This window comes from Chelmon rostratus, chromosome 15 (assembly GCF_017976325.1).
Source record: "Chelmon rostratus isolate fCheRos1 chromosome 15, fCheRos1.pri, whole genome shotgun sequence".
Taxonomy (NCBI): Eukaryota; Metazoa; Chordata; class Actinopteri; order Chaetodontiformes; family Chaetodontidae; genus Chelmon; species Chelmon rostratus.
In genome coordinates this window covers 8,744,053-8,753,250 of record NC_055672.1, presented here as the reverse complement: position 1 = coordinate 8,753,250, position 9,198 = coordinate 8,744,053, and positions in this window count along the sequence as shown.

Below are 9,198 nucleotides of genomic sequence, written 5' to 3'. Positions count from 1 at the left end.
TTAGATCATTAATCGTCACTATATGCAAAACTTTGCTGTCTGAGCTGTGTTTTTCTTGCAGCAGGTGGGACCATTAATCAACTGATTTTGCACAGGACAAAGTGGTGTTTAAATGCCTCAAAGGAATAGAGGATCTGCTAACATTTACAAAGCTGCTTTCATACCGCAATTCACTTTTAATAACCTGCCCAGACACTAACGAGACAGCTGAATGGCTTTCAGGGTCCTTCAGAACCCTAATGCATAATTTGTGCATGTGTCCAAAACTCAGCAGCAATGTCTCGTTCCGGAAATCGTGACCAGGTTATTCAAGGTAATCCGCAGACCTTGTAGTGAGCAGTTATGTAGGACCAGACTATGCCTACCAGCTGTATCACTGCACATAGGGAAGTGTGCATCTACTGTATTGCCCTAGTCGTAGTCTGACTTAGCTGTAAACCAATCTCCACAAGCTAGCAAACTGATACTGCTAGCTAATGTTACAGCTCAGCCAAACTAGTTTTAGCTTATTTTACATCCCGTGCTGTCATATGCTTGTCATCCATGAGTAGATGCATCCGTCCTCCTGCACTGTGATACAGTTGGTGGTTGCAAAATGAATGAAATGTGAAGTATTTTAACCTTTGCCTCATCTTGCCCCAGTTTTGCTATAACACCAGCTGCAGGCCAGACCTTGACCAGCTGTTGCAGAGCTACAGCCAGGAGGGCTTCGTGGATATGGGCCAATTGTCCATCAACTAGCATCTGAATCAATCACATGGCTGGCTCTTCTCACAGAGTGCTGGGGACGTGCACTGCTTTGGCCAGCTGACACATTTAATGAATGCATTTACAGATCCATGGACCAATCCTGCTACGTCCCGTTGAGCGACATAGATGAAATTATAATGGCGTACAAACACAATAGCCTGAAACTTCTCCTGCTCCATCCAAATGTAGGATATTTCAGAAAAGCTGAAAATTTTAACCAAACTTATGTATTATAATTAGTATTTGCCTACTCTTTTGTCTTTCTAACTTCTATGTAGCACCCATCGAACCTCACATTCTGCAGATGGGAGCGTTCCTCATTGAGAACCGCATGTTTTTCAAGAAACCCTTTGTGGAAACTAAAAAGGGCTCCCTGTCTCGATAGAGGGGATTGCCTGGCTTTAATATTCTGCAGCACATCTGCAGGGAGGAGCTCAACAAAAACATATACCACCCCTACAAGATGATAGTTCAACCAAGGCAGGCTGATGTTGTTTGCTTTTCCTGAAGGCTCACACACAGTGATGTGGAGCAGTCATGTTTTGCCCAGCAAATGAGAGGTTGAGCGTGTGTGGGTGTGCATGAAGTCCTCAAGATGTTTGGACAGATATTCAAAGTTCTTCCGGACGTCTGTCAGATCCTTCACGGCCGACCCGTACCCAGACACAACATCTAGGCAGGAAATAAAGAGGATCTCACACTCCACCTGCAACATTTCAAAATCCTGCAGCATTAAGAACTGAGCTTATTATCAGTTTAAATACTAACGATATGAAGAATTGTAGGAGCATTGTACTGTATAGATGACTGTAACAGGATGCAACTGCATCTCCTGTGGCTGCTCCTTCTATATTCAAAATGAACCACGAACACACCTCAAGCTCAGAATGTGTGCCTGCAATAATCATACAGAATTACATATGTCAATCAGGACAACAAGTTTTTAACAGTTTATTGCAACAATACATGTTTTAGCTTGGCGGTGTGGTTCTGCTGGTGCTGGTCTAGAACAGTGATTCCCAGCTGGTGGGTTCACTCTGTCAAAAACAACAAACTGTAAAAATTAATTTCCAGAGTAGCACCTTTATTTTGAAAAACTGTTCGTGTACGATTAGCCCTTTAATGAAACCACCACTTTTTAAGATATGGAAGTCTACCAAATTGTTGAGCTGACTATTAAAGGGTTAAATACTAAGATGGGAGGATGCTGAGGTGGAGGTTACATTTTTTTTTTTTTTTTTTTGGAAGCAGCGAGGGCGCAGAGCTTAGTGCTGATGTATGCAGACTGAATGAGCACCGAACGTTTACATGGACCGCCTGTGGTGAGAGGGAGGCTGTGGACCTACATGATGAGATGGTGGCCTGAACTGCTACGAGGCTCTTTTTCTGATCTGCTGTGAAAACTCACTCTAGTACATCGCCCACATGACAAACACACAACCAAGCTTCCTTCTGAAACCAGTTCAGAAACGTTCCTCTAGACTTAAACTATTTCTGGATGAACTGTGAGATGGAAAGGAGTGCTCGACCTCTTGTTTCAGGTTGGTAAACTGTCAGATTTGGCCAGCAAAGCTGTGGCAGTGTGTTTTTATTCTTGGTATTGACAGCAGCTTATATTGTTAACAAGGACACTTCCACATTTTCTCTTACCGCTGCTGTCTGTCGCTGCTGCTTTCACCAGCTCTTAATTACTGTGTCATGCATCGTACTGACAAAGACAAACTTGATAAACTTAAAGTCGTAGTTTGAAATTTTGGGAAATTCCCTTATTTGCTTTCTTGCTGAGGGTTCGATGAGAAGATCAGTGTTGCACCATATTGTGTGACCGATCAGAGTCTGTGACCTGCTGGGATTTCAGCTTTATTGCTACTGCAAAAATCACATTTTATTGCTCGTTATTTTGTTAGCGGTTAACAAATATAGTGCTACTGCGCCTCACATCTAGTTGAAAACTCTGGTGCTGGTCTACAGGGCAGTGAAGGGATCAAAGCCTACAACACCAGTCCAACCACTGTGCTCCTCCATCTCTGAACTTTGGCAATCCCAGCACTCTGAAGACCCCGTGGTCTCTACACACTTGTTGCAGTGAGCATGCATTTATTGAAAAAGAGATGCACGCCCGTGTTTGGATGGGCTCTTGCTCCTTCTTGGTTTGAATGCACTTATTGTTCGTTAATCCGTGTTGGTCCACCACTTTGGTCCAAGCTGAATTATCTCAACAACTACTGGATGGGTTGCCATGAATTTGGTACAGACATGATGCCCAGAGGATAAATGCTTATAAAGCTGGTGATCATCTGGCTTTTCCTTTAGCGCCACCAGCAGGTCAAAGTTTCCATTTACATTGTGAAATATCTCAACATCTACACGATAAATTGTCACCCAATGTTGTCCAGATGTTCTTGGCTCCGACACCATTTGTCCTCCTGACTGTGGCCCTGACTTCTCCTCCAACACCATCATCACGCCCTTCATCAGGGATAATGCATAATGCTAATTAACGAATGTTAGCATGTTGATGCTGATGTTAGCATTTAGTTCAAACCACTGCTGTGCTTTTAAGCAACTAGCTTGGCTGTTCTCAATCTGGTTAAAACAGACATATTAGAGGTAGCATGGTGAAATATTATATACGTATTAATTACAAAAAAAGAATAATCCCAGTCTCTTCCACACAGTAAGGCATGCATCTTATTAATTGAGCCTAGAATCAGTGCATCCCTGCACGTTTCTGAATGACTAATGTGAAGTAAACAAGGATGAAGCATGTACTGCAACATCACTCTGCAGGTTCTGGTGACAGATGACTTTCACAGTAGGTGAGCAGCTGAATGCCAACAAAAATAACTGCAGTAATTATATAATTATTCAGTAGGCTACCTGCTGATTATTATGTGGCTCACCAGTAATAAAGGTTGAGTACTTTTTACCAATATTAAAAGTTTCCCACTGTTAGCGTAATTATGCGCCACTTGTTTTCGCTGCTTTTACTCAATTTGACACATCAGCATAAACCTCTGACCTGAGGAAAAGCTACAAAGCCTTTTCGTGTTCTTTGTACCATTAAACGTCTGTAATCTACTCACGTATTTAGCGTATTGAATTCTCACTTTTTTTGCATTCAAGGGTTCCCCTCCTGTTAGCTTTGTTTTATCCTGACATTTGGGAGGCCTTTTCCCACAGTTTTTTATGACTTTCACCAGGCTTACAGGCTTACAGCCGGCTCACTGATGCCATACAGACAAATGCAAAAGATGCACCTTTTTTGTGTTAATCAAACATGTGATAAAGTACAGGACAATAATACAGCAACAGAGACTGATGGCTAATGTTTGCTCTGTGGTGACATCTGTTGGTACGCTTTGACTGACTGTTTCTAATGACAACTGCTGTCATAATATCACTATACTTTAACTACCACTACTGATCAGGATCTGTCATTTAAGATGGGTATATGCTGTTCTTGCAGTTTCACAATTTTCAAATCACATTAAAAATAGTCATAATAAATACTTTCAACATCATTTTCATTTCTTTATGAAACATATCTCCCGTGCAGCTATTCCCATGAAATGGGAGCGCAGACATTATTAACGCATTAAAACTACACCGCTTCGTCTCCTATTTGTGCTGCTTACAGTCTGTTTTTTTTAGCATGTCACGTGCTTCTTGTCTAAACGCCAGTTACTGTTACTTGGTTTGCCTGACTGCCAAATTTTTTCCTCACACCTGTTCTCCCTCTCTCCAGGATTCCCTGCCTACCTGCCCACCTGGCCAGCTCACATAATTGGGATTCCCACTGCAATGCCTACACCTGCGTTTCCATCCACCTCAGCTCAAAGGGCAGCCAGCCTCCTTCCCACCATCTCTTTCCTGCTTTAAATAAAAGACTTTCACCTTTCCTGTTTGTCCGGGTCTGCCTCTGGCCAACCAGAAATGACTAATGACCTTATAATGCCTTTAATGGTGCATTGCATTGTATGACATGCAGTATTAATACTTGATTGACTGGGTCAGTCGTTATGACAGGCTGTGTGTGTGTGTGTGTGTGTGTGTGTGTGTGTGTGTGTGTGTGTGTGTGTGTGTGTGTGATTTAAAACCTTAAAATATTCTATAATACCCTACCCTGGAGAGCTCCTGTCCTACCCAGTAGTTACAACACATCATGAAAACAGGAAGGGAGAGACATATACAGGAGACAGAGAGAGACAGATACAGGAGACAGAGAGAGAGACAGATACACACACAGGAGACAGAGAGAGAGAGATGGATACAGGAGACAGAGACAGATACAGACACAGGAGACAGAGAAAGAGAGGCGAATACAGATACAGGCATAGGAGATAGAGAGAGAGACAGATAAAGACCCAGACACAGGAGACAGAGAGAGACAGATACAGGAGACAGAGAGAGAGACAGATACACACACAGGAGACAGAGAGAGAGAGACAGATACAGGAGACAGAGAGAGACAGATAAAAGAGACAGAAAGAGAGATAGATATAGACACAGGAGACAGGGAGAGAGACAGAGACAGATGAAGTAGACAGAGAGAGAGACAGATACAGGAGACAGAGAGAGAGACAGATATAGGAGACAGAGAGAGTTGAAGTAGACAGAGAGAGAGACAGGGTAAGTGATACCTGCAGGAGAAACACAGGGACTAGAACGCTGTCCCCTCCTCATCTGGTTTGAGTGTCTTCAGCTGTTCTAGACCAGGAGAACATTCAGCTGAATGAGGTCCATGTTGAACATTTTCTTCATCTAAAGCTGAATATGAATCAGCTCATAGGTCTAATACTTCCCAGCATCTCTCCACTGAGCTCGATTAAAGCACCGTTAGGAAATCATATTATAACACTGGTTGTGTGTTAGGTTTTTTGTGTTATTGCTATAATAACATTCATATTGAATAGTGTGTTTATTTGGATTGGCTACTTAACTGTGGCCCTTGGGTTTTAATTCCCTGCAAATGTGTCTTTAAAGTCTCTTGCTGGAAATTAACAGTATCAGTTTATAGTCGCCTACTGTTATATTTATATCCTAAATTGCTATAATGCCTTCTATCACAAATACTACAAGTGTTCCAAGGAAAGCGTACTCGCTGAATGCCTCATTATAATGACAAGGCTCATTTCTTTAATAACTAGTATTTATATAGGTCCATATAGGTACTGCAAAGCGTGCTATCGTAATCTCCACACATGGCCTAAGAATAGAAGTTTTCATGTGGCCTTTTCCCTGCGTGCAAACAGCATCTTCATACTCAAGCTCACACTGATTGATTTTTCATCAAAGATTCTGCTTTGTGAAAGGATTCGGGGTTCAAAGACTGCGAAGCCTGTGAGAAGACAAATAGTGCTCACTGCAGCCGTAATGTTGATATAAAATGTATTTTCTTCGAGGGATCAGTGTCTGTGCGTAAGCAGTTGTGAAAAGGCTTCAAATATTAGTTCTGACTGTCTACGTTTTTGGACACTTACAGGTAATAAATGTGAAGGCGGCGTTCGGTGAAATTTGATTTGTGACTGGTGTTCTGTCTCAGGAGGATGTGATGATCAACAAAAGGGGGGACCCAAGCGCAGGACCCAGACTTTTGAGTGTGAATGAATGAGAAAAGGCTTATTGGCTGGTTTTAAGGGGATGAGGGTGGATGAGGGGAAAATCTGGCAGATGAAGGCAGAGGATGGAAGCTGGTGGCTGGTGAAGCGTGGTGGCTGAGCACAGGGGAAGGCTGATTATGAGCGTGGCTGAGCGATGAGTGAGCAGGAAGGCGGCGTTCCCGGGGCACGGAGAAACAAAGTTAAAGGCGAGCCAACACGCGAGACGATTCAAGGAGCCGAGATGTGAGGTACCACTTATCTGGAACGACGATCGGCCGATGAGTGGAGGATGAGCCGAGCTGATGAGTGGATGGATTGCAGGTGTGATGGAGTGGATGTGAAGGTGGAGCAGCAAATCAGGGAGCTGGGAGAGTGAGAGAGAGACAGAGGGGAGGACGGGAGACTCGGGGGGGAAAGGGGAACACAAGGGAAATAACTGAGGACAGGGCTGTAGCTGATGAGAGAGGATCTAAGACGAAACACCAAGGGATTCAGATACACTCCTCAGCACTGCATCCCTCCCAGGCAACGAGGCACTGGCACACCCAGCCTTGGTGGTGCACATCCAGCAGCCACAGCCACTGTTCATCAGCTCCTCTCCCTCATCTGGAGTTTGGCGGCCGAACACTCAGAGGTCTCTGTCCAGAGAGATTTTAATGAATGCATCACAAACTATAGAAGTGGATGAAAGTGTTTGAAAAGTGAGGGGGAGCCTCTGCCCCCCGCTGTGGAAAAGTGTCCATTTAGGATGTGTGCATGACATTTACCACAGAAGGACATACTTGTACTTCAACAAATCTTATTCTACCTTTAAAAGTTGACGGTCATTGGCTTCATCACTGATGCATGTCAGTTACGGTTAAAATTCCCCCAAAAAGACACTTGAATGCACCATCAATCAAAAACAGCTGCATGTAGAAAACACTGTCACTTCAGTCCAGCCTCGGTTAAATGCTAAAAATGTTGATTAACCTGACATATAGAGGCGTTCCCTGCTCAGACCCCGCTATCACAGTCTCTCTCAAACACAATGCAGCTGTTGAGGGAGATTATGTCACACTGTCATTGTGGTACGTTTGACTTTAAAGGCCCTGCACGCTGACTCACACAGGTGATTTCACTTTTTTCAGGTGATTAGAGCTTTTCGCCTGTGGGGGTGTGCGGCCTGTGTTCGACTCACGTCTTCCTCACTCTCCTGTTATCCCTGTTGCGCCTGCCACAGTGTGACAAATGACACCTTTATCGCTCCTATTGGTGCACGGAGCCTGGTGAATTTACATAATACCCAGCGGCATCTCTCTGCCCACCTTCAAACTGAGCCCACCTAGTGACAACAGCTGTGCAGGTGTGCTTGGCTGTTTAACAAGTGTTTCACCTGTATTGTACAGATGGTTGTGTGTTGCGCAACATTTGCCACAGATTCAGTGTCATTCTCTCCAGGAAATCGTTATCGGCTACATGACACATCCTGTTTGCTTATTTAGCAGGACGAGAGTAACTCAAGATAAGATGATCACAATCAAAGTTAGCATGCTAAGATGCTACAGATGGTGAACATAATAGACACTATGCCAGCTCAGCATCAGCATGTTAGCATTTAGCTCAAAGCACCACTGTGTGGAGACTTCTGCAACCCTCTGAATGTCGTTTTTAGTCTAAGCATCAGATAGCGTTAACATATGTACTCTTTTCATGTGCCACGCTGTGCCACAGTCGGTAGACAGGGGTGTTCATCATCGAGAACTTTATCTTCTCCGAGAAATATTTCGAGCCAAGTGGGAGGTTTCAGCTGCCTCGGAGGAACGGGGAGCCAGGAGTTAATATCTGGAGCACATCTACAGAGAGGACCCTGCCAGAAATACACCAGAACCTGATGACGGTTCAGTCGAGTTAGGTCGACTGTGTCAGACTGAACAATTACTCTCTCAGGACCCGAATGCTGTAAAATATGGTAAATGGTGACGTCACCCACAACAGACAGACGTAAAATGTAAGGCAGTACATTGAAGTAATGTGCTAGAAGCTAAAGCTACAATTTGAGATACTTTTACTTTACTCGAGTACCATTTTCCATTTTCATTTTATATAGCTTCATACCTCTACTCCACTTCATCTCAGAGGCAAATACTATTTACTCCACTACATCTGACAGCTTTAGTTACTAGTTACTTTTCAGATTACAATTTTTAATACCCTTCCTGTTCCGTGACAACCATGTATCTCCAAATGATTTTAAATGATTGTCATAAACTGAAGGATGAAGTTTTCCTTTATGGATGGAGAAATTTCTTCCTCTTCTTAAACTAATTTCTAAACTAATTTTAATTCTTAAACTTTTTATTTTTTTAAAGCCTCTTGGATTAGCTGGAAAATACATCATCGCAAAGCTGAAAACAGACTGTTTTTCTGAGCTCATGAAACTTTTTACAGACACGACGCTACGAACATGTGATGATCTTATGGAATATGATGTGTGGCTTTAGATTTAACGACCCGACAGTATATAAAGCACTTCAAATGAGCTCAGCCTGAAACATCGACAGCAGTAAAAGCGGCAGTTTTTCTCTTGCTGTCACTCAGCTGCCAGTTCATGAGGCACAGTCAGCTAAATCAAAGGCAGCATAATGCAACAGCTGTGCAATAATTCCTATTGACTGCATTGTATTCATTACGGTGAGAGCTGTTTCTGATGTCCCTCCCACCCTATCTGTGTGAAATACTAGAAACACCTGTAAGTATAATTCAATACAATTCAACAGCAACACCAACAGCCTCCAAAATGGCCATAAAGTTGAATCAACAAGAAAAACTTTGTTTGTACCCATCTTGAAAGTTTTATTGAGCT